The sequence below is a fragment of the Petaurus breviceps genome, unplaced genomic scaffold, assembly GCF_028583685.1.
Source record: "Petaurus breviceps papuanus isolate PSGF00001 unplaced genomic scaffold, PetGlider_PUasm1.0 186, whole genome shotgun sequence".
NCBI classification, from domain to species: domain Eukaryota; kingdom Metazoa; phylum Chordata; class Mammalia; order Diprotodontia; family Petauridae; genus Petaurus; species Petaurus breviceps.
The window spans coordinates 56,416,514-56,441,654 of record NW_027185798.1 but is presented as its reverse complement, the minus strand read 5'-3'; the positions used below and the strand labels follow the sequence as shown (position 1 = coordinate 56,441,654).

The following is a 25,141-nucleotide window of genomic DNA, read 5'->3' as shown; positions in this document are numbered from 1 at the left end:
TTGTGCTCTATCCATTGTGCCACCTGGCAGTCCTATAACTCTGTTACTTGGCTATATATCTTTGATACCAAAACTTGATCAGAGATAAATCATAGAATTTTTTACCCTAGTAAACTGTTTCTTTTTATGATCCTCATAATTTTTTTGCATGTGTGAGCAAAAGATTTTCAATTGCATGTAATCAGATTATATATTTCACCTATTGTAATTGCCACTCTCATTTTTTATTAAAAATTCATCTATTACTCATTGCCCTGAAAAGTATATAATCTGTTTTTTTCATTGTTATGGAATTATATTTAATATTCAGAACACATGTCCATTTTGTATATATTATGGATTTTTAAACAAATTGATTAAATTTTTTGACATGATTTATAAATTTTTTTATTTTGATGTTCATTAATAATACTGATCTATAGTTTTCTTTCTTCCATTGTGTTCCTGCTTAAAATAGTAAAAACAAATCTGTTTCATTAATATTTGGTAATTTTAAAGTACATTTTATACTGTACTTATTAATGATTTTAATATTGATAGAATTCTCTATTAATACTAAATCTAACAGGAATAAAAACTCTCAAACCCCACAGATCCTTTACAAATTATTCTATTTTCTTTTTTGAGATTGGATTTTTTTAAATTTTATGTTTATTTTTGGTTGACATCATTCATTTCCGCCAGACTTTGAGTTACAAATTTTTTCCCCATTTTTCCCCTACCCACCACCACAAAATAACGGTCCCACTGAATATCCCCTCCCCCAGTCTGCTCTCTCCCATATCTTCCCCCATCCCCCTTCTGACTTTCTAGTAGGGTATGGTGGATCTCTATGCCCTAGTGCCCATATATCTTATTTCCCACTTACATGTAAAACAATTATATGTATATATATATATATATATATATATATATGTGTGTGTGTGTGTGTGTGTGTGTGTGTGTGTGTACACACACACGTATTTAAATATTTGACTTTAAAACTTTGCATTCCAGATTCTTTCTATTCTTCCCTCATCACCCAACCTTACTGTAAAGATAAGCAATTCAATATAGGTTGTACATGTGTAGCTATGCAAAACATTTCCATAGTGGATATATTGTGAAAGACTAACTATATTTCCCTCCATCCTCTCCCCCCCCAACTTCTTCTATTCTCTACTTTGATCCTATCCTTTTTTAAAAGTGAGTACTTCCAACTTCCTTCACCCCACAGCCTGCCCTCCCTTCCATCATCCCCACTCTCATCCCCTTCCTCCCTACTCTCCTGTAAATTGAGGTACCCTATTTAGTGTGTATGTCATTCCCTCCCTAAGACAAATTCAATGAGAATATGGTTGACCCATTCCCTTTTGCCTTCCTCTTCTTCCCCTCCATTATAACAGTTTTCCCTTGCTTCTTCTATATGAGATAATTTATCCCATTCTGTCTCTCCCCATCTCCTCTCAATATATTCCTCTCTCATCTCTTAATTTCACCTTGTAAGTATCATCCATTTCTATTCAACTGGTCCTGTGCTCTCTGTCTATATATACCTGTACACATATATACACACACTCACATATGTATTCATACGCCCATATACCCTCCTATATAGACGTATGTATACATATATATATTCATTTCTAATTAAGATTTGATTATTTATAATCTATCTGGTATTATGTTTGTTGGTTTATTTTACATTTTAAAAGAGAAAATTTTATATTTTTGGTATTCTTATTTCTGTGTTATTTTTTAAATTTTTTTCTGGTTTTGTGCATATGGATACAAAAAATTAAATAAAATATTAGCAAGGAGGTTACAGAAATATATCACAAAAATCATGTGCTATGATCCGGTGGAACTTACATAAGGAATATAAGATTGGTTAAATTTTAGAAAAAACATAAGTGTAATCAACAAAATGCAGCATTCATTCCTGCTGAAAACACTAGCAAGCATAGGAATAAAGGAAGTTTTTCTTAAAATGATAATTAATATCTATCTAAAACCAAGAACAATCGTTATCTCTAATGGGGATGAAAAAGAAGCCTTCCCAATAAGATCCAGGTAAAGCAAGGATGACCATAATCATCACTATTATTCAACATTGTATTAGAAATGCTAGCTATGTCAATTAGACCAAAAAAGATATTAAAATAATAAGAATAAGCAGTGGTTAAATGAAATTGTCATTCTTTGTAGATGATGTGATAATATCTTTTCATCAACCCTAGAGAATCAACTAAAAATCTCACAGAAATAATTAACAACTTCAGCAAAGTTGCAGGATATAAAATAAATTCACAGAAATGATCAGCTTGTTGCCAACAAAATCCAACAGGAATATATAGAAAAATTCTTTATAAAATAAATACAAACTATGTAAAGTACTTGGATATCTACATGCCAAAACAGACCTAGGGAATATCTAAACACAACTACAAAACACTTTCCAGACAAATAAAGACAGATGTGACCAACAGGAGAAATACAATGTGCTTATGGAAGACCTAGACAATATTATACAAATGACAATTCTACCTAAGTTAATTTATTTATTCGATGCCATAACAAACTACCAAAAATTATTCTTCAGAGCTAGAGAAATAATAACAAAACTCATCTGAAAGAACAAAAGATCAAGATTATCAAGGGAATTGGTGAAAAAAAATGTGAAGATTGCCTGGAAATACCAGATTTCAAACAATATTGCTAAGAGGTAACCATCAAAATAATCTGACAATAGCTAAGAAATGGAGCAGTGAATCAGTGAAATAGATTAGGCATAAAATACTTAATATTAAATGATCATAGCAATCTAGTGCTTGATAAACTCAAAGATGCAAGATCACTATTTGATCAAATTGCTAGGAAAACTGGAAACAAGTTTTGGCAGGGCTAGACTTAGACCAATATTTTACACTATATGCCAAGATAAGGTCAAAATAAGTATATGATTTGGTCAGAAAGGTTAATTTCATAAGCAGATTAGGGGATCATAGGGAAAAAAGTTACCTCACAGATCCACAAATAAGGATAGGCATTATGACCAAATAAGAGCTAAAACTCATCACTGGAAGCAAAATGAGTAATTTTGATTCCATGAATTAAAAAAGGTTTTTAAAGAAACAAAATTAATAAAGTCAAGATTGGAATGAAATCAGGAACTGGGGAAGAAAATAATTTGCAAATAGTTTCTGTGATAAAAGTCTCATTTCTCCTGAAACAAATTTTTAAAAAAAGCACCATTTTCAAATTGATAAATGGTCAAAAAATATGAGTAGGTAGTTTTCAGAAGATGAAACCAAAGATATCTTTACTCATGTGATGAAAAATAATTCTCTAAATCACCACTGATAAAAGGATTGTAAATTAAAATAACTTTGAGGTATGACTTTCATCCCATCAGATTAGCTAACATGACAGAAAGGAAAATTGTAAATTCTGGAGGGGAAATGGAAATGCAGGGATAGTAATGCACTATTGGTGGAGTTGTGAACTGGCCCAACCATTCTGGAGAGTAATTTGGAACTATACCTAAAGGGCTAGAAAACTGAATACCCTTTGACCCAGCAATTCCACTACTAGGTCTGTATCCCAAAGAGATCAAAGAACATGAGAAATGGCCTATCTGCTAATAGATAGATTAGATAGATAGATAGAGATAGATAGATAGATAGATAGATAGATAGATAGATAGATAGATAGATAGATAGATAAACAGATAGACAGATAGCAGCTAAGAGTTGGATATTGAGGAGATGTCCATCAATTGTTGGATGACTGAACAAATTGTGGTATATGATTGTAATACAATATTATTGTCATATAAGAAATGACAAGCAGAACCTTGGAAGTGTATATGAATTGATGCAGAGTAAAGTGAACAGGACCAGGAGATCATTGTACACAGAAATAGCAATATGGTATGGAAGATCAATTATGAAAGACCTAGTTACTTTGATCAACACAATAATCCAAGGAAATTCTAATTCTAAAAGGACCCATGATGAAAAATGCCAACCACCTCCTTGTAAGAACTGATGAATTCCAAATGCAAATTGAACTGTAAGTTTTTCACTTTATTTTTCCCCTTTTTTGAAATATAGTTAATATATAAATATGTTTTACATGATTTCACATGTGTAACTGATGTCCTGTTACTTGATTTTTCAATGAATTGGAGAAAGAATAGAGGAAGAAAGAATTTAGAACTCAATATTTTTAAAAAATAAACATAAATAATATTTAAAATATAGTTCACCATATAACTAGATGAATGCATACATTTTGAGGACCATTAAACTGGTTTAAACTTGAGACTATTTCACAATGATAAATCTAAGTCATTTTGTAACTTGAAACAACAAAAAAATAATGCAAGTGACTGATAATAAGATAGAATTACTGGCTTGGGTCTTTTTAAGAAGTTGCTCTATACAAAGATAATGATTAACATTTATAATGCTTACTATTTGCCAGGCCCTGTACTAAACAATTTCTATATGATACCTCATTTGATTGTTACAAAACCCCTTGTTATATGCTATTATCATCTCCATTTTCAAACAAGGAAACTGAGGCAGACATCAACTAAGTGATTTTACAAAGAGGCAGAGGAGACTGGATTTGAATTCAGGTCTTCTTGATTCCAGACCCAACACTCTCAGTCATTTTACTTGATTTTGTAATGATCGCTACTTCACAGGGATGTTCCTTTGAATGAAATAATATCACTTAAGGATAAGTCACATATTTTTAAGAAGTTCTCCATGTTTCTTGTTTTTATCAAAGGTGATAATATTTCCTCCTCCTTCCATATTTCTATGTTTTTAATTTGGAACACCATATAATTATTGTGCACATAAAAGGAGGTGTTTTTTTAAACCAGATTTTGAAATTTTTTATAAATGGAACTCTTAACTAAACAGAGCAGCGCCTGTTCTGCAACTTACAGCCTTTAACAGTTGCCTGGTGTCATGGGGCATGTAAAAGTTATATTCTCTGAACACTTTCCATTCTGGTGTATTACAGATCACATTTTATTACGCAGTTGACTAAAGCAAAACCATTATGATATTAATAAATTCTGAATGTTTTGGGGGTTTATCACTGGATGTGTGACCCTTATATTGTATATTGCAAAACTCTAATTCCAGACTTTTTTTAAAAAGCAGAATTTACATGTGCATATATATTCAATTGGATCATCAGTGTTAAAGTAGGCATTGTACAATGTTTAATATTAACATACTCAAGCAGATATCTTATCAACACAATAATCTGTAACGGGAATGTAAACTTGTATGATCTTCCCTGCCCCTAGGCTCAAGTGCACCTGGAGCCTGTGGTGGGAGGCTTGCTTTTCAGGAGATACTTTGTGATTGGGCAGTGGTTCAAGAAGGTTGTTACATTCTCTGAGCCAGGAGAAGGCTATATAAGCCCTGATGGGAAGCTTTGCTTTGGGGCTCACTTTGAGAAGTATTGTATGATTTGACCAGATGAAACTATGGGCAGCTGTTGCTGAGAGCACCCTGGCTTTGAAAACCCAGATGTTGATGCTTCTCTCTCTGGTAACTGTGATTTAGTATGGATGTAATGGTTGGACAGTTTGGAAGCTTGTCTACTTGATATGTTTTTTTGTTTTCTTGTAACCTGCTTTGTAACTTCTGTCTGTATACTCTGAAGTTCGGAGTGCTGACCTTTTTCCCCTGAACAAGGTAAATGATTATATGTTTGATTGATTAAAGTAAGCTTGTTAACTCATTTTGAGTTGCTTTCCTTTAGAAAAGCAGATCTAAGAACCTGTATTGGCAGGGAATGCTGAGGTGCTTGCTGCTACATAATCCTCATTTTTCTGTATAACCTTCATCTTTAGACATCTTTGAAAGTAATGTCCCTTGTGCTATAAGAATGTTTCAGATCAACAAAGAACATGATGATCAAATTACCTGGCATCTAACATTGTGAGTCATTCTGTGATTGATTCTGAGTTTAGTAAATAAGAGATCACACACTTCAAGTTGATAATTTACTTCTCCAGTTGTGGAAATAAAAAATTTCCTTATTTTCACCTTTAAGGAGGAGCTATCTCAGAACAGCTTGAGCTTTAAGTGACCTTTCTGAGTTTGCAAGAAGACATCTTCTCAAACAAGATGAAGGGCACATTTCCAGAGCTCTGACAAAACTATTTCATATAGTAGGCCATTCCTTCTTCTATATCCAGAATCTCAGAAACCAAACCTCAGGCACACACTTAACTTCAAGAAATAGCAATGGACTGTTCCTTGGAGAAATTGTAGTAACAGCCCTACAAATCAGAATCATGCCCTTCTAGTCAAAAAGCAACATAGTGTGAAGAGAAGATTATGGGAGAAGTCCAGGACCATACATCATATATTCACACAACACAAGCCATAATGTCATTGGAGGATATTGTGCTCAAAGTCCATAGTGAGAAGAGGCCTTACTTTTTATGGCTCACTGCACAGCCCATTAAACTGGACAGTGATTTGCTTTAGTCAATGATCCACAAATCAGTGTCAGAGATGAAAAGTAATCTCTCTATTTGAAAAGTGTTTTGACAATTGTTCCAGAAAAGAATTTTATTCTGCAAAGACCTTGCATCATAATCCTGACACAAGAAATTATTCCTCAATCTGGCAACCAGGTTTACTCTGAAAGACAATTCATGGGTCTCTTAATGACTAGAAACTGATTTGAGAAGATAAGAAAATGTTTGTCTCATATTTATTTCCTTTAAAATACACTCTGACATGCTACACAGAGTATTTTTAGGATATTTATGTCTACCTGAAATAAATATAGTGTTGCAGGATAACATATGAAATTTAGTTATACATAAATATTCTTTACCTGAAATTACCCCTTGTAGCATTAAAGCAATAAATAATAAACAAATGAATGAATGAACAATTAAATAAATGAATGAATACATGCATACATACATGAATGGATGAATAATTAATGAATGGAGTAAAAAGAAATAACAATGAAAAAATAACAGGAGACCTAATTCATTTAAGTCCTGAACATGAGTACTCTCTGCATAGGTATTAGTGAAGCTTTTTAAATTATTTCTGCCATAGCAACATGCACATGCCTTATAAAGAAATTTACATAATAAAACCCTTCTAATGCACTCTTCTGTCAATTCCATACAAAAGAGAACTGTGGGGAGAGATGGATGAAAAATGAAAAAGGAGAAAATATCCAAATCAGGCCCATTCTATTCTTAACTCCAGTTACGTTTTACAGGACTAGAGAGAGAGGCGAAAGGAAGAGAGAAAGGGAAAGTTTCTGAAAAACTGGTCAGTGTGAGAGGGATGGGAAGGGGCTATTGTAAATTCCCTTTAGAGGTAAGATTCATATTTGGATATAACTCTTCACTCTGACTAGCACTATGAAGATTTATTAAGCTATGTAATAGTTTGGCAAGAGGTATGTTGGAAATGTCATTTTTTAAAGTTAAATTACACTCAAGCGAAAAAAGGCTCCTGGCAAGTGCTCTTGGAGGAATTATCATGTGTTGACAGATTAGGGATATGACTTCAGAGGACTTCTCTAAATTTAATTTCTATTAGTCCAATTATCCTCCATGTTTTCCTGCTATACATATACTGTTTATAAAATACAATGGGACTTACCTCTGAGGTCGGTGAATGAAGAAAGACAGCTAGAGAGAAAAAGTGCAGGGACTTTGCTAACACTTTTGGAAGAGTGTCTTCATGCTCTTAGGGCTATGGAAAGCTATCTCTAGGAAACTGGGGGTAGGGAACAAAATAAAAATTAAATAGCATTTATATAGTGCTTTAAAATTTGCAAAGCAATTTATACACATTATCTAAATTTATCTTCACATCAACTCTGGAAGGTAGATAATATTAATATCCCCATGTTAGAAATGAGGAAACTAAGTCAGAAAAAGGTCAAGTAATTTACCCTAAAACATGTCTGAGACCAGATTTGAACATTGATATTTCTGATATCAGGTACAGAACTCTATCCATTCCTAACTAGGAAACTGATAAGTCATGCCATTTTCAAGAGTAAGAAGGCAAATGTAACAAATGGTTAGAAATGCTTTTGTACAGTGCAGGGAAATAGTTTTTTCTGACATGCTTATGTTTTTTGTAAATTATGGTTAACAAATAGCAAGTGAAATGAAGACTTCAGTATATATTGGATATAAGAAAGATTATTGCGTGTGAACCTCAAAATCTCTGTTATGAAGAGCTTGCCAAATCTTTTAAAATATATCATCAATTCAATGTGTAACTTTCAAAGTTGTCCTACTGGGCTATGACTTCTTCTGACATTACTTCTTTATTTTTCTCATTTTGAGATGGGGTAGGATGTGGAATCCTATCCCCAAATCTCTCTTCTCATTCTCTCTCTTTCTCTTCTCATTCTCTCTCTCTCTCTCTCTCTCTCTCTCTCTCTCTCTCTCTCTCTCTCTCTCTCTCTCTCTCTCTCTCTCTCTCTGTCTCTGTCTGTCTGTCTCTGTCTGTCTGTCTCTGTCTCTCTCTGTCTCTCTCTTTCTCATACTATTGCCCCTATCCCAAATCAGAAAAATAAATAAATAAATAAAAGAAGTAAAACATTTTCAAAACTTGCAACAAAAGTAAGTAGTTAAACAAAAAAAATTCCCTCCTTGGACATCTTAAAATACATATCTCCTTCTGTGTGTTGAGTAGATCACTTTTATTTTTACCAGGGCATGTTCTCACCCCCAAAAGGAATTGGTAGAAATGTTCTTTACAAACATTTTTCCCATTACTCCATATTCACATTTCACTATGCAGTGATGGTGTCTTATTCTTACCTATGCATTCATGTATCATTTATTATACTAAAAAGTAATCAGGTTGAAATCAATTTAGTTAGAAAGACCTGGGATTGAGTTGCATACTCACTATGTGACCCTTGGCAAATTTCCTTAAACTCACAGTGCTCTAAACAACTCTTTAAGACTGCAAGTTAAAGAAAAGTTGCTGACTTTATTGGTAGAGGGATTTTTCTCATTCAGGAATTCCTTTCACATGTTAAATAATGTTGATGTATGTGTATACACACATATTCCTATACACATATGAAATTAAGAACTATATATTTAAATAATGTAACAGATTATAACATATTTTCTTGCATTATTTCTTAAAGGACCTGAATATTATAACTATAAGATCTTAGCATTCTAAGACACTTAGATGGTATTCTAGTCCAATAACATTAAATTCAAAAAGAAACAGGAGCCACTAAATCATATTTAAGGATCCCTATGGGACACATGTTGACTTAGAAAAGCACAGAACATCTCAACATTGTCTGTTTTATTGTTTTTATGTATTTTATAAAATATTTCCCAATTATATTGTAATCTGGTTTGGGCTGCACTGGGGAGTGTTGGGGCCAATATATATCCCATGGGCTACATATCTGACACATTTATTCTAATTCAACTACAGAAACTTCAACTGGGGAATGAAGAAAGGGAGAAGAAAACATTTATCAAGTACCTACTATGTGCCAGGCCCTGTGTTAAGTGCTGTAAAGAGTTAAAAATAAAATATCAGGTGTGGCTAGGTGGCACAGTGGATAGAGCACCAGCCCTGTATTCAGGAGGACCTGAGTTTAAATCCACCTTCATGTCACTTAACACAAAATCTAGCTGTGTGACCTTGGGCAAGTCATTTAACCCCAATTGCCCTGACTTCCTCCTCCAAAAAGGCAATACATACATACATACATACATATATATATATATCACCTCATTTTATCATTGTAACAACCCTGGAAGGTAGGTAGTATTATTAAATCCCCATTTTACAGATGAGGAAGCTGAGGTAAACTGGTGAAGTGGTCACAAAGCTAATAAACATCTGAGGCTGGATTTGAATTCAGGTCTTTCTGCCCCCAGGCTCAGCATTTCATTCATTCTGCTACCTGCCTGCCTTTAATATGTCTATCTCCTTTCTCTTGTTCCTCCTCCTTCTATTGCTGCTGCTACTGCTGATAATGAAAGTAATGATAATTATCATCAAAATGATTATAATAATATGGCATCTTAAAGCTTTAAATGTGTTTTCTAAACACAATAACCATGAGAGATAGTTACTACAAATTATTAATCTAGTTTATACATGAAGAAGATGCAGACTATGAGTCTCTGGATTATTCTAAATTGGGATTCACATTATATCATGTAAATATGTAGGGCATTTTTCTACCTGCTTAACTAGGTTTATCTTGTCCAAAATACTAAAATATTCAGTATTTATTGAATCCGTAGATGATATTTCAAGAGTGGCAGTATTGTTTAACAGCCTAGTACCAATAGCTTACTTCTTTGCAGGTTATATCATAAATAATAAAGTATAAACACACACTCTAGCAGGGGGTGTATACTGTGAAAAGAGGCTACAACCCTCTACATGGTGAGGCATTGCTTTCAACTATGCAATAAGAAAATCAAGATAAATTAGGAAAACTGGATGGCAAAAGTGGCTCAGTATTAAGATTGATAATTTCTGGGGAAAAGAAATACTTCTCAAGAAACTAAAGTGTTGTGTTGAGTTCTGGCTGCTACCTTTAAAGAACAACATTGGTAAACTGGGACATGGTCTGAGGAAATAAGGCTAGGGATAGTCAGTCAATAAATAATCAGCATGAATTAATTAAGTACTTACTTTGCATCACACATTGTGCTAATACTGAGAACACAATGAATCTCTCAGTCCACATTCATTCTATTAGGAGACATAATACGCAGAAACTATGTATATTCAAGATATACACAATAAATGGAAAATATTCCCAGAGGAAGTGAATTATCAGGACTGAACAAGAGTGACTTCAAATGATCAGCAGAAGATAGAATTTACATTCAACAGCATTTACTCAACAATGTACAGTTCTATATCAGGCTTCATCCCAGCACTGCTATTGGGAAAACTGGCACAATGACAGCCCTAGACATTTTACGACCTATTTATTTTTATCACCTATGAATTGCCTGAGTCATTTTTCTGTCATGAGTGACAGATGACTGGATAAATAGAGATATCAAGCAACACCTTTTGGGAAAATATTTTCTTTCCATCCATAGAGATTTGTCTAGGAAAGGCAAAAAAAAGTCAACCTGCTTACCTTATATACCATAAAAAGATAAAGTATTTAATAATGGCTTATTATGTGCCAGATACTGTGTCAAATACAAGGGAAACAAATACCAGAAAACAAGACAATTTCCTAGTCTCAAAAAGTTTATATATTAATAAGGAAAGGAAAAACACTTAGGAGTACTGAAGGGGAAGAGTAGGAAGGGGAAGAGAAAGGGGATATCCTCCTGGGGGCAAGGCACTTGAAAGAGAGGAGGAGTATATCAGAGAGTGAGCTTGATGTGGGCAGCATGACTGATCCTCCTCAGGAAGCAGTTTTGAGGTACACCTGGGGCAGGTAAATAACCAACAAGCTTTAAGTTTAGAATGATCTTCTCTACAAGGCCATGGGATTGAATTGATGCACATTGTTGTGTGTAGCAGTCACAATCAATTTTCTCATTAAAAAAAAATAGATGCTCTACATGCCTAATGACCCTGAATTGTCTTCTCCCCACAAGCAACAACTCTTCTTCTTCCAGCTTCCTTGTTTTGTTCGTCATTCTTCCAGTTATTCTGATTTGTAAACTTGGAGTCATCCTTGATTTTTCTTTCCATATTCAATCAATCTCTAAGTCTTGTCAAGTCTACCTCCAAAATATTACCCCTGATGGTCCCGTTCTCTCCTCTAATTCAGTCCTTCATCTCGTCTTTCTTACTGGAATTATTTAATTGATCAACCTAATTTCATTCTCTTTCCTCTTCAATCCATCACCCATAGTTGATAAATTAATAGTTCTAAAATGGAGAATTATGTCAATCTTCCCCCCCCCTTTGCCTCCTTGCTCCTCCTCCCCAATACACAATCTACGTCTAGTGCCTCTAGGATAAAATCCATATTATCTTTAGCATTCAAACCCTTCACAGTTGAACTTCCAACTACCTTTCCAATTTTATGTCATATTGCCCCTATTCTTGCACTTTCTGTTAGTCAATATAACATACCAGATATTTGTTCCTTCTACAAAGAGTTGCATCTTCCATCTAGCTGCCTTTGCTCATGCTCACCCTCATGACAGAATTCCACTCTGACTTCATTCCCCATACTTCAGAATTACCATCTCTCTAGCTTTCTTCAAAGACCAGGAATAAAGGAGCAGAATGTGGGAAAGGACTTTCCTAGCATGAATATTGATTTTCCATACAATCTTGCATTTGGAGAGATATTTGTATCCAATGACAGGGCTAGCATATAAAAGAGATACAAAGGTCCATCAGTACACTCAGGGACTTTACAAGTCTGTGGGAAAAGTAAGGCCCTTACAAAAAAGAACTGGGGTCCAAAATGAAATCAAGGGAGAAAAAAAGATATGAAGTACTATTTTAAAATCAGAGAAGAGAAAGGTCAATTCTTGCTGAGATATTAAGGAAGACATTTATCCCTCAAGACTTATATCATATGTAAGTGTGAAGAAAGTTAATACTGACTTGGGATAATCTCAATCTTCTCAAAATACAGGTCCATGATAGCTGCTGAAGAATGGAGTTGGGGATGAGACTTGGGAAGCATGGAGAAGCTTTGTAAAGAACCATTGCTATGGGGAATGTGAAAAGAAATTAACAAGAAATGAATAAAAGGATGTACAGAACCACACGAGGTCAGCTAAGGTAAAAAGGCATAGATTTATATTGAACCTGATCACTTTAGAAGCTTTAGAAGCACTCTAGAAAGTTTCATCAGGATCTAAGTGGCAATAAGTGCAAAAAAAGCCTTCATCATGTCTAACCAAAATCAAGGATTAGCAAGGCATAAATCTATGAATGGTGTAGGAAGGTTTTGTTTGGTATAGAGAGAGGATAAACTTTGGTGGGGGGCCCCCATGACAATCCCTGGAGAGATGGGGATGTAAGAACTCTGGCCTTCTTGGACAGAAGTGAAAGTGAGAAAAAGAGGTGGGAGAGAATAAGGCAGAGAAATAGAGTTGGGCAGAAGACTGAGACAGACTTTGCTTACTTATTTCACCCCATTTCATATGTAGACAAAATATATTCCAATTCCAAACATAGACAAAATTATTATAACTGAGAAGTAGCGTGTTCAGTCTTTTGCTCTCTAGGCATACCTACTACATTCAGCATGTAACTTTTGGACTAACTGAAAATGAATTTCAGAAAAATCTGCTTGATTTGCTCACTGCCCAAAGAAAGTAAATTGGGAGTTTTTCTTGACTTAAAGACTTCCTTAAAAAGAATGAAAAAGTACACAATTATGGAATCCTGATGATTATGAGATTTATTAAATAATTTAGCTTGTTAGAAAACTAGGTTGTACTGCAGGTATGGTCTGAACAGCACCTCAGACACTTTTATTTGAAAATTTAAGGCTGCATTTTAGAAGTCACAAAGAAGAAAGTTTTTAGCCATTGCCTTTCAAATTGTAGATTCTAACTTCCAGACTCTAGCACATGCATTGGCCCCCCTCCACTCCCTCAGAAAATACTTTCCTGAACTCACTTGACTGCACTTAAACTTATCTTTTCCATGATCTTTCTTTTCAACACCTGCCACACTAGGATTCAGGAAAATCTCATCATTCTCTTTAACACTTGGCCATTTTCTACTCACAGATCCATCTGAAGTCTGGTGAAAAAGATATATGTAGTTAAAATCGATTGACTATGGGAGAAAAACCCATTACATAAAGATGATAACACTGTTGCATATTTCTTGGATTGCTGTTATAAAGATAAGAAGGGTGTGGAGGCAGTGTGGTAGATTGTAAAGAATGAAGGATTTCCAGAGGACTGGTTTCTAATCCTAGCTCTGTCACTGACTACATAGGGCAAGTTTTGTAACTTATTTGAGTCTCAGTGTTTTCATTACTACAGTGATAAAGTTGCACTATGTGGTCTCTAAAGTACCTCCAGTTCTAAATCTAGGATAAAAAGAAGTAATGTAGGGGGCTGCTAGGTGACGCAGTGAGGGGGCAGCTAGGTGGTGCAGTGAATAGAGCACAGGCCCTGGAGTCAGGAGGACCTGAGTTCAAATCCGGCCTCAGACACTTGACACACTTGTTAGCTTTGTGACTTTGGGCAAGTCACTTAACCCCAATTGCCCTCCAAAAAGCAAAAAAAAAATTAATGTAGAGAAGATAAGGGAAAAGGAAGGAGAAAGGTATTAGCATTTATATAGTGTCTGCTATGTGCCAGGTACTGTGCTAAGCACTTTTTTAAAAAGTCAGTCCTTACAACAAATCCTTGAGGTAAGGGCTCTCATTATCCCCATTTTATAGTTGAAAAAAAATGAGGCAAGCATCAGGTAAATGATTTACCCAGAATCACACAGTGAGTAAGGACCTCAGGCTGCTTTTGAACTCAGATGTTCCTGACTCCACTGTACTACCAGCTGCTTCATAAAATTCAAAGTTCTGCATAAATGTCAGTTATTATGATAGTAATAATATATAAATATATATATATATAAAATAAAAAATAAAGCTGTCACCAATGCAATATCAAGAAAAAAAATATTCCACCAATTTTATTCGAAAAGTAAAATTGACCAAAAATCCATCTTTATCATCTGCCTTTTAAATGCAAGTAGTAATAATGAGCACTGTGTTCCTCCTGATTTTCTATAACAATATCAATAACTACAACTTTAATGAGTTTTAAGGTTAGCAAAGCACTTTAGAAATGTTATCTCATTTTATCCTCATGACAACCCTGGAAGGTATGTACTATTATTATCCCCATTTTACATATAGGAAAACTGAGGAAGACAGAGGTAATTGACTTGTCCAGAATGATAAGTAGAGCATGTGGAATATTGGTACCTCAACAATGACTATTTTTTGAAAACTCTGTGTGCTTTTCCACAGGTCCTAGTTCCTTTTCCATTCTCCAGTTGTTCATATTGCCTAAACTCCCTCTGTCCTTCCACTTCATCTTTTATTCCCCATTAAATCTCTCGGATTTTCTTCCAACTACCTAGCCATTGGCTGACTGAACTCTGTGCTGTACCATGCCACTTTGGCTAAATCTAAAAAAAAAAAATCCAGGTGTTTAAGACTAGAAAATTCTCTCTCTGTTTATTTGTCTCTCCGTCTCTGTCTCTGTCTGTCTCTCCATCTCTGTCTGTGTCTCTGACTCTGTTTCTCTCTCTGTCGTCTTGCGCTGTCACTCTGTCTTGCGCTGTCTGTCTCTCTGTCTCTCTCTGTCTCTGTCTCTCTGTCTCTGTCTCTCTCCCCTCCATCTCTTTCTCTCTCTCTCGAGCAGTACCAGGCACAGCAGAGCCTGATGGGGAGCAGTCACATTGAAGCATGAAGGGAGGTTGGACATTGGGCAGCTTCTGTGATGGTCCTCCCTCTGTCTCTGCCAGATCTCTATCTTCATCATTCTAGCCTGAGTCTAAAAAGCTGTCCAAGTAGTTTGAACCAGAGTATGATTGGTGCCTGCCAATTCCAGAGCCTGGCACAAGAAGTGATCAGTCTTTCTCTTTGTGGTTGAGCCTCCTCTTGCTCTGAACAAACCCCATGAGCTCCAGCTTGAGGTCCCTCTCCTTATGAATCCTTCCTGCACACTGCAGTCCACATTGGTCTCTTCCTGTCTACTTCCTGTCTTGTCTATACCCATCTGAGACTGCGTTTCAAGTCAATCAGCAAGCATTTACCATTACATTTTTTTCTAGTACCAGGAATTCTGTTAAGCACAGTGCATATAAAGACAAGAGTGAACTAGGCCCTGCCCCCCAAAAACTTATATATTCTAATGGAGGCAGAGAATTTGGAACTCAAAATAAAAGAAAAAAGAATATTAAAAATTTTATATGGGAAAAGTGCAATATTAAATTTTCAAAAAGAAAAAAAAAATAAGCCCAAAATTCCAAGAGGGAGAAGTGAGGAAGAAGAGCAATGTAGGCAGGGGATACAGCCAGTGCAAATGCATGGAGATGGGAAATGGAGCATTGTATACCAAGAACAGTAAGTAGGCCTAGACCTTAGAGTGTCAGGAGATAAATAACTTGTAATAAAACTGAAATGATAGGTTTCAAAAACCATATTTTGAAGAGTTTTACCTGCCAAACAGAGAAAGAAGTTAATATTTCATTCCAGAGCTAGTAGGGAGCAATTGAAGTTTTTTAGGTAAGTAAATTGCCTTTAATGCTTTTTTTCCTTATTATGTTCACTTTCCATATTAGACAGAAAATTCTAAGGACAGGTCCTGGGACTTCAACTTCTACATCTCCATAATTTCAATATTTTGTCAACATTGGTTTAATTGAATGGAGTAGAAAATTAGAGATGCCTTTCTTCTGGCATATCTGCCAGTTTTTAAAGAACAATCCTTTCCCCTAGCCATTTGTCACCCTTTAGATTGAAAATTCTGAGAATAATAAGAATTGAAGAGTGTGTGATATTTAAAATGGTTTTTATAACATTGCCAACTCAGTAGAGTTCTAAATTTTGAGTCAGAGACCCTGGGTTCAAATTCTAGGCTTGACCTTCACTACCCATGTTTTTTCATCTATAAAATTAGGTTGATTGGAATAAATGCCCTTCAATGTGCCTTCCACCTCTCAATTTGTGACCCTTATATACTGTCCTCTTTATACTGTCCTCTTTTTCTTTTTTTGGTGAACTTTGCTTAGTCTGAAAATTATGATATTATGTCCTTTTAAAATAATATTCAACTCTTCCCCAATCACATATTAAGACAATTTTAAACATTTTTTAAATTTTAGTTAATTTTTATTTTTAATTTTAAATTTCTTAACTTCTCTCTCTCTTACTCCCCACTCTCCCTGAGACAGTAAGAAATCTGTTATAGTTTATTCATGTGCAATCATGTAAAATATTTCCTATTACTCATTTTGTACAAGACGAATAAAAAAAACTAAGGAATCACAGAAAGTGACATTAGTCTTTTGTGATTATCTTGGGTCATTGTATTTCTAAGAACAGCTAAGTCATTGATAGTTCTTCATCGCACAATCTTGCTGTTACTGTGTACGTTCTCCTAGTTCTGCTCACTTCACTTTTCATCAGTTCATGTAAGTATTTCCACTTTTTTTTCTGAAATCATCCTGCTTGTCATTTCTTATAGCACAAAAACATGCCATCACAATCATATATTACACAGAATATATATGGCCCCAAACAGAGATATGAGAAGACAACTCCTCCAACTCCTTTGGAAAGGTGGCAAGTCTTTCAACCTTTTTCTGGAATTATTCTGTTTTAAGAATACAATATCATCAGCTATGGATAAGGGAAGAATTTAGGACCAATGACATTGTTTTCTTAAAATAGAACAATTCCAGAAAAAGGTTTAAAGACCTGTCACCTTTCCAAAGGAGTAGGAGAAGTTATCTTCTAATATCTTTTCTTTGAGTCCACTTATTTTCTTTGCAATTTTCCAACATTATATTAAAATTATTTTGTGGATTTTGTTTTTTTCTACTTAACATTGTTGTAGTCCTGCATTTACTGTTCTTTTGGTCATAGGTGAGGCACTCTGCTAAGCCTTGGGTAGATAAACCCAAAAGTCAAGGACTCTCTGGCTTTAATTGCCATCTTTTTTATGAGACTTTCTTTAATTCTCCCAATTGTGATCACTCTCCCCCTCAAAAGATCACTTTGTATGTCATATGTACTTATTATATTCTTATTCATGCTATATATAAATATGTCTACTTATTCTTATTGTCATATTCTCAGCACCATACATGGTGCCTTGTACATAAATATATGATCATAAAATATTTGTTGAATTCAATGAATCAAGTTAATATAATTCTGGAAATAGGCAGTATCTAAAAAATCAATTCTTTTCAAGTATTTAGAAAACTTCCTTTTCCATTACGAGCCATGAAGGATCCTTGGGCATAGAACTCTTTCCACCTGATTCAGGGCAGTGGATGTCTCACAGTGTGGAAGCTCATACTTAATATAAAAGGCTATTTAGTTCTACTGATGATAATTTAAAAAAAACTAAGACTATAATACTTCCCCCTGTAAAGTAGCAAGTCATTTTTTTCTGGACAATTAAGCATTTCTCACAAATATGAATTGTGGTAATACTTTTACATTTCTGGCCCAACAGCTTCTGAATGTTTGTTTATACTGTATTGACTAAAAGCAGCATTTATATGAGAATTCATTTAACTTTACTTTAATGTGATGAAATCTCAAATTGATAACATAAAGATGAAGATTACTGAACCAATACAGTCCTTCCAAAATCCTTACTCTGTGCCCTCTATCTTATTTTTGTTTTCAAATTCTTCTCACTAACTATACCCTGAGTTATGTATATGACCAAGGGCCTACCATCAACTAGGGCTGATGCATCTTTCCCTGAAAGAATCAAAATCAGCCAGACAGCAATGGAGGCTGATTGGAGGAATGCAGAGACAGAAAGCAATGTCTAGATTATAAAGAGATTGAACCAGCATCAGATAGAGTCTGAGAAGTTCTTAAATCTGTAAGCCGAGCTAAAGAGTTTCCTAATTTTATCCCATGTTAAGAGCAAGGATTCTCAGTTTTATGAGAAAGAAAACACACCCACACACACAAAAGAGAAAACTGTATGGCTTGATCTGCATTCAAACTCCATAGTTCTTTCTTTGGATATGGATAATATTTTTCATCATGAGTCTTTTGAAATTATCTTAGTTCATTGTATTGCTCAGAAGACTTAAGTCTAACAAAGTCATTCATTGCACAATGTTGCCATTACTGTAGTGTTCTGCTTCTGTTTACTTCACTCAGTATCAATTCATGTAAGTCTGAGAAAGAACTTTAAAACAATACAGCATATTTAAAGTATAACACTTATTGTAGTAGCCTCGAGTCAAGTAGGTGCCATGGTTTGGGGAATGCCTAAACATGAATGTAATGGAATATCACTTTACCATGAGAAATCCTAAAGAAAAAAATTTCAGAAAATCATGAAAAGAAGTGTGAATTAATGCAGAAGAAAGTACATAGAAATAAGAAAATAATATCACTAAAGAGTAGAACAGAGTAAAGACAAAACAAAAGAAAAGAAAACTCAAATGTATGGGTGGCTAGGTGGCTCAGTGAGTAGAACACTGGCCCTGGAGTCAGGAGGATCTGAGTTCAAATCCGGCCTCAGATACTTAACACAAAAACTAGCTATGTGACCTTGGGCAAGTCACTTAACCCCAATTGCTCTCCAAAAAGCAAAAAAAAAGTCAAACGTTTATAATTTGATGATTAAACTTTGCTTTCCAAGAGAGAAGAAAGAACATCTCTTCTATCTGGAGGTGGGGGTTACAGGTGTAAAATATTCCATGTACTATCAGCCTCTTTTGATGTGCTTTGCACTGTGTGTTATATGGAATAGATTAATAGGTAGGGTAGGGGAAGGAACATATTTGGAAATGTTGAATAAATAGAGACATAATATCAATGAAGCTGCAAAATTAACTTCAAGACATGTTATGAAAGGCTTTATAAATGGACACAGGGATTTATATTTTATTCTAGCAATAATTAGGGTGCTATGGAGGTTGATTAAGTGGGGAAATAGCATGGTTAGATCAGTGATTAAGGATTATCCATTTGGCAGCAGTATCTAGGAATGACAAGTCAGGGAAATCAATTTGGAGGTTATGAAAAAATCCCCATGAAGTGAAATGAAGGCCTAAAATATGATGGCATCAGCATGAGTGGAGAAAAGGTTTGGATTGCAGAGATCCTGTAGAACTAGGAACAGAAGGATTTTGTAATTATTTAGATATGTGGGGTTAGGGAGAGAGAGGAATCAGGGATAATGCTGATATTATGAATCTAGGAGAGTAGAAAGATGATGGTTCTTTTGACAGAAACAGGAAATTTTTGTGAGATATTTGGGGAAAAGAAACAAAGAATTATGTATTGAATATAATTGATTTGATATGTCTATGAAACATCCTTTATTTGCAATGTACAATACACACTTGGTGATGGAGGACTGAAGATCAAGGTAAAGACTGAAAATAAATTCATAGATCCTTGAGTAATTTGCATAGACATCGTAATTGAACTAATGGGATCTAATGAAGTAGTTAAGAAAAACAATGTAAAGAAAGGAGAAAAGACAGTCTGTGATAGAACCTTGGGGAAGATTCCCAATTAAGAATATGCTAACAATGATGAGTTAGCAATGGTTTTGGAGAAGAACCAGGAGACAAAGGAGAGAGGATCCAGGAAAAGATGGGACTTGGCAGTGTCAGGTGCACCAGATTGTTTGAAAAGAATGAGGACTAGGAAAAGATCATATTTAGCAATTCATAATATATTATTGATACTTTTAGAGAAAACAGTTTTATTCCCCTCCATTATATGTAAACCAATTGATTTAGATGAGGTAGTATAGAATAAAGTTCTATAAGCTGAAAGAGACCTGAATGTGGAATAAGAAAGATCTGGGTTCAAATCCCAATACAAACAAGTATTAGCTATGAGACCTCTATGGTGTCTTCTAGCTCAAAATCCATAACCCTATGATCTCTAAGCTGACCTTCACCTTCAACATTCTATTGATTTAGTTTCTCTTTTCCTAGTCTGGCACATAGATTTGACTATCCACATAACTTACTCTGAAGTTTCTATATCAATTTAAATTTTTTAAAAGATGATTTTTTTTCTTTTTTCCTCTCTCTTTTGGTTTCAGAGGTAGAAGCAAATCAATTAAATGTTCTAATTTGGTCTTCCATAACTACAAAAAAACTACTTTTAATTAAAAAAGAAGTTAGTAAATAGAGCCTTTAAACTGGAATCAGGCTGAACCGAATTCAAACTGAACCTCAGACACTTGCTAATTATATAATAACAAGTGATTAATTTAACCTTTGTCTACCTATGTTTCCTTACCATAGAGGTAATGGGAATTTTAAGATCTTCCCTACCCCTTAATAAGCCAAAAGGTATTTGAAGATCTCTGATTTGAAAATCTTCCGTGCCCCAGAAGAGGTTGATTATAATCACATAAAGCCTGGGATGGGAGAAGCTTGCTGAAAGGTGTAGCAGAGCCTACAGGAAGCTGGGAGTCAGAGCAGTTAGAGCTGGAGGGAGGAGAGGACACACCCAAGGAGACAGCTAGGCTCCCAAGTGTTTGTTTTCCCCCTGCTGTGACAGAGAGGTTTGTTATTGTTTGTTTGTGGGAAGGCTAAAGGACAGTGTGGCTCCCTGCTGTGCTATAGCGTGATGGATTTGGTTTCCTGGTGTCGGGATTTGGCATTTTGGTGCCTGAATAAATGTTTTGTTTCTGTCTTTTATATGGAGAATCTGTTGTATTTTACAATTGAGGATTATGCTGGCATATTCATAGTTGCTGCTGATGCTGTGAATATTATGTTGGCACTATACTCACCTGAAAATGGGAATAATTATAATATCTACCTCTTAGGGTTGTTGGGAGGATGAAATTAAATAATATTTGTAAAGTGCTTTGCCAAATTTACAACAACATATATAGGATAATTATATTGTATTAGTTATATATGTACATACATATACACATTTATTATAGAAAGATAAATGTGCATGTACACATCCATTCATATCATAGCTAAAATGTTTATACTGTTTAAGGCAAAATAATGATATGCATGGGCAGCTAGATGGCACAGTGGCTAGAGTGCTGGGTATGGAGTCATGAGGACTCATCTTGCTAAGGTTAAATCTGGCCTCAGACACTTATTAGCTGGGTGACCCTGAGCAAGATTCTCTACCCTGTTTGCTTCAGTTAATCACCTGTAAAATGAGCTGGAGAAGGAAATGGCAAACCACTCCAGTATCTTTGCCAATAAAACCTCAAATGGCTTCGTGAAGAGTTCGACAAGACTGGAATGTCTTCATAATATACACACACATATGTATATAAGCATGCATGTGTAACTATATTATATATACACACATAGGCAAGCATATGTGTGTTGGTATGTGCTGTGTATCTATCTATATATCATTATGAACATGCATATCTACATGAGTGTATTGTCTATATATTTTATATATAATATAAATTCTTCTTAGATATGTGTGTGTATATATATATATATATATATATATATATATATATATCCTCCATGAGCTATTGACTGGCAGTAGATTCAGAGTTCCTTTTCCTGTTGACAAATAGTTACATGTAGGAAAAGTGGTACTTGTGGTACTTGGCATTTATTGAACAGTGTTCAAGAGGAGAGTAAGTTACTTCTGAGAAGTGAAAGGCTGACATACTGTTTCATTTGCCCAACTGAAACTTAAGGGATCTAAATTAAAGCAGTTATTTGGTACAGTGGTTATAGTTCTCGATTTAGGAAGACCTGAGTTCAAATCTGTACTCTGAGACTAACTACCTATGAGACCTTGGGTAAATCATTTAGCTCTTTATGGTGTGAGTTTCCCTATAAATAAAATTAGGATAATAAAAGTGCTTGCTACCATCTCTGTGAGGAAAAAATGAGATACGTAAAAGAACTTTAAAAACTTTAAAGTGCTGGTTATTTATTCATTATTATCAGAATTTATTGTTCTTCAGTTGTACAGTCCTGTCTGACTCCTCATAGGCCATTTTGAGTTTTCTTGGCAAAAATACTGGAGTGGTTTGTCATTTCCTTCTCTGGATCATTTTACAAATGAGGGAACTACTAAGGCAAATGGGGTTAAGAGACTTGTCCAGGGTAACACAGAGAGTAAGTGTCTGAGGTCTGATTTGAACTCAGGTCTTCCTGAATCCAGGACTGGTGCTTTATCTATTACTATTGTTATTCTTGTTGTTGTTATTGTTATCATTATTATTATCATTGTCATTATTCAATTCTTGAAGCCATTTGAGAAGCAAAAGAACATTTTCCAACAGTATCACGTATTATAGATCTGGGGCTGGATAGGCCTTTAGTCTAGTCCAACTCTCTCACTTTATAAATAAGAAATTTGAAGTGTGGAGACATTCAATTAGTTACCCTAGGGCACACAGGTAGTTAGCCTCATATTCTTCCTATTTTTTCATGTTGTTTCTCATAGGTCTTTGAGATTTGTCCATACAAACCTTTGAAATTCTTGGGAAGCACAGCCACAACATGGAGGATCTACTCCCACTCAGGGGGAGAGATTTATTGTATTTGCTGAGGCACAGATTTTTTTTTCAACAATGCTGAAGAGGACCCAAGCCCCTACATCAGAAATTCAAAGTGTACTTTATAGATTATCCCTAGAGTGGGTGATTCTGCCTACCCCTTCCTCTCAGTTCTCATTCACTTCTCAACATGAAAAAGTTTGCCTCACTACATTAGTCCCACTGACTCTAGGAATTTTGCACAGCTTCTAAGAGACCAGTGGTGATATATCATGATGCTATAAGGAATAACAAAATATCACTTGTTTAGTGTATGAAAAATAAAGAGTTCTGAGTAATCAAAGAGACTACATGCAATTCTAACATAAGAAGAATTAAAGCATAAACAAAAGTTGGTTGTGGTGATGTAAAAAAGCATCTAGAATATTTTTCTCCATACATTTTTGATTGCATGCCAACATAGATTAAAACAAAGTTCAGTACTGTTCCCCATATATGTCTGTTGTTTAGTTGTCCGAATATCTATTTATAAAATGAAAACGTATTATTTGTAACTATCATTTTTGACCTTATAGAGCTTAAACAAAAGTAGATTTATTTTTTTAAGGAAATATAAAATATAGGATTATATTTAACTTCAGAGTCAACATGGAGTCACTGTACTTTCTGGAGTTGGGAAGTAACATGATTGAACTTGAGTCTCAGAAAATAACTCAGGCAGCTATAGAAGGCTACATTAAAGAAAAGGAAAGTCTATGGGGCAGAGCCAAGATGGCAGCACTTCCCAGAGGCTCTGGTTTCCACCTTCTCCAATACATGTAAAAAAATAACTCTAAACAAATTTTAGAGCTACAGAACCTACAAAGTGACAGACAGAAGCAAATCTCCCACTAAAGACGACCCGACAGGCTGGCAGGAAAGGACTATCACAAGCAGCTGGGAGCCGAGCCTAGCCCCACATGAGCTGTATAATTTTGGCCATAGGGCAGCCCCAATCAGCAGTGGCTGGAGCAGACTTCAGGACAGTGAAGCACCTGCAGCTGTGGAGGTTTCCAGACTTCTCAACCCATAAATGCCAAAGACAAAGTGAAAGGTCAGTGGATAGAAAAGCATGGTCTGGACCCTGCCTCTGGGGCAATAAGTGGGAGGGGAGGGGGGTGTACAGGGTTGCTGTGCTGCATGGCTGCCTCAGGAGCTCCTTGCCTGAAGATTGTACAGGGACCAAGCAACCATTCAGAGGATAATCGTTCTTCCTTTGTCCTGCTTGGATCTGGATCAAGGTTTAGGTAGAGGGCCTGGGTGTGTGGCCAGGTGCCAGAGCCTGTGGGGGATGCAAAGAGGGTGCCCTTCTAATTGTTCTGGCACCTGCTAAAACCCCAGAAATTTGGGACAAAATTCTCTCCCTTATGATAGCAATGTTCTACCATGACAAAGAGTTCAAAAGTCAAGTTATTGACTGGCAACATGAGCAAGCAGAGGAAACACAATCCTACCATAGATTCCATTTTCAGGGACAAAAAGGATCAAAGCATAGAATGGGAGAAAGACAATGAAATCAGAACTCCTGCATCAAAAACTCCCAAGAAAAAGGTGAACTGGTTATAGGCCATAGAGAAGCTCAAGAATGATTTTGAAAACCAAGTAAAAGAGTAGAGGAAAAATTGGGAAGAGAAATTATAATGATGCAAGAAAATCAAGTCAACAGTCTGACTGAAGAAAATAAAACCTTAAGAAAACAGACTAACTCAAATGGCAGGAGAAGCCCAAAAAGTCAATGAGGAGAAGAATACCTTAAAAAGCCAAATTTGCCAGATGGAAAAGGAATTTCAAAAATTCACTGAAGAGAATAATTCCTTCAAAATTAGATTGGAGCAAATGAAAGTCATGGGGCGGCTAGGTGGTGCAGTGAGTAAAGTGCTGGCCCCAGAGTCAGGAGGACCTGAGTTTGGT

The 25,141-nt window shown here is 35.3% G+C and overlaps 2 long non-coding RNA genes across 3 annotated transcripts in view; both read left to right on the top strand.

Annotated features, from left to right (window-relative positions):
• The window catches only part of LOC138162938 (uncharacterized), a 1,121,756-nt gene that overhangs the window by 225,727 nt on the left and 870,888 nt on the right, over nucleotides 1-25,141 (top strand). The window lies entirely within an intron of this gene.
• The window catches only part of LOC138162935 (uncharacterized), a 34,516-nt gene continuing 14,798 nt past the window's right edge, over nucleotides 5,424-25,141 (top strand). Inside the window, exons 1-2 of the long non-coding RNA XR_011168753.1 lie at nucleotides 5,424-5,705; nucleotides 12,625-12,773. This is a non-coding gene — a long non-coding RNA (uncharacterized lncRNA). The remainder of the gene's footprint in view (nucleotides 5,706-12,624; nucleotides 12,774-25,141) is intronic.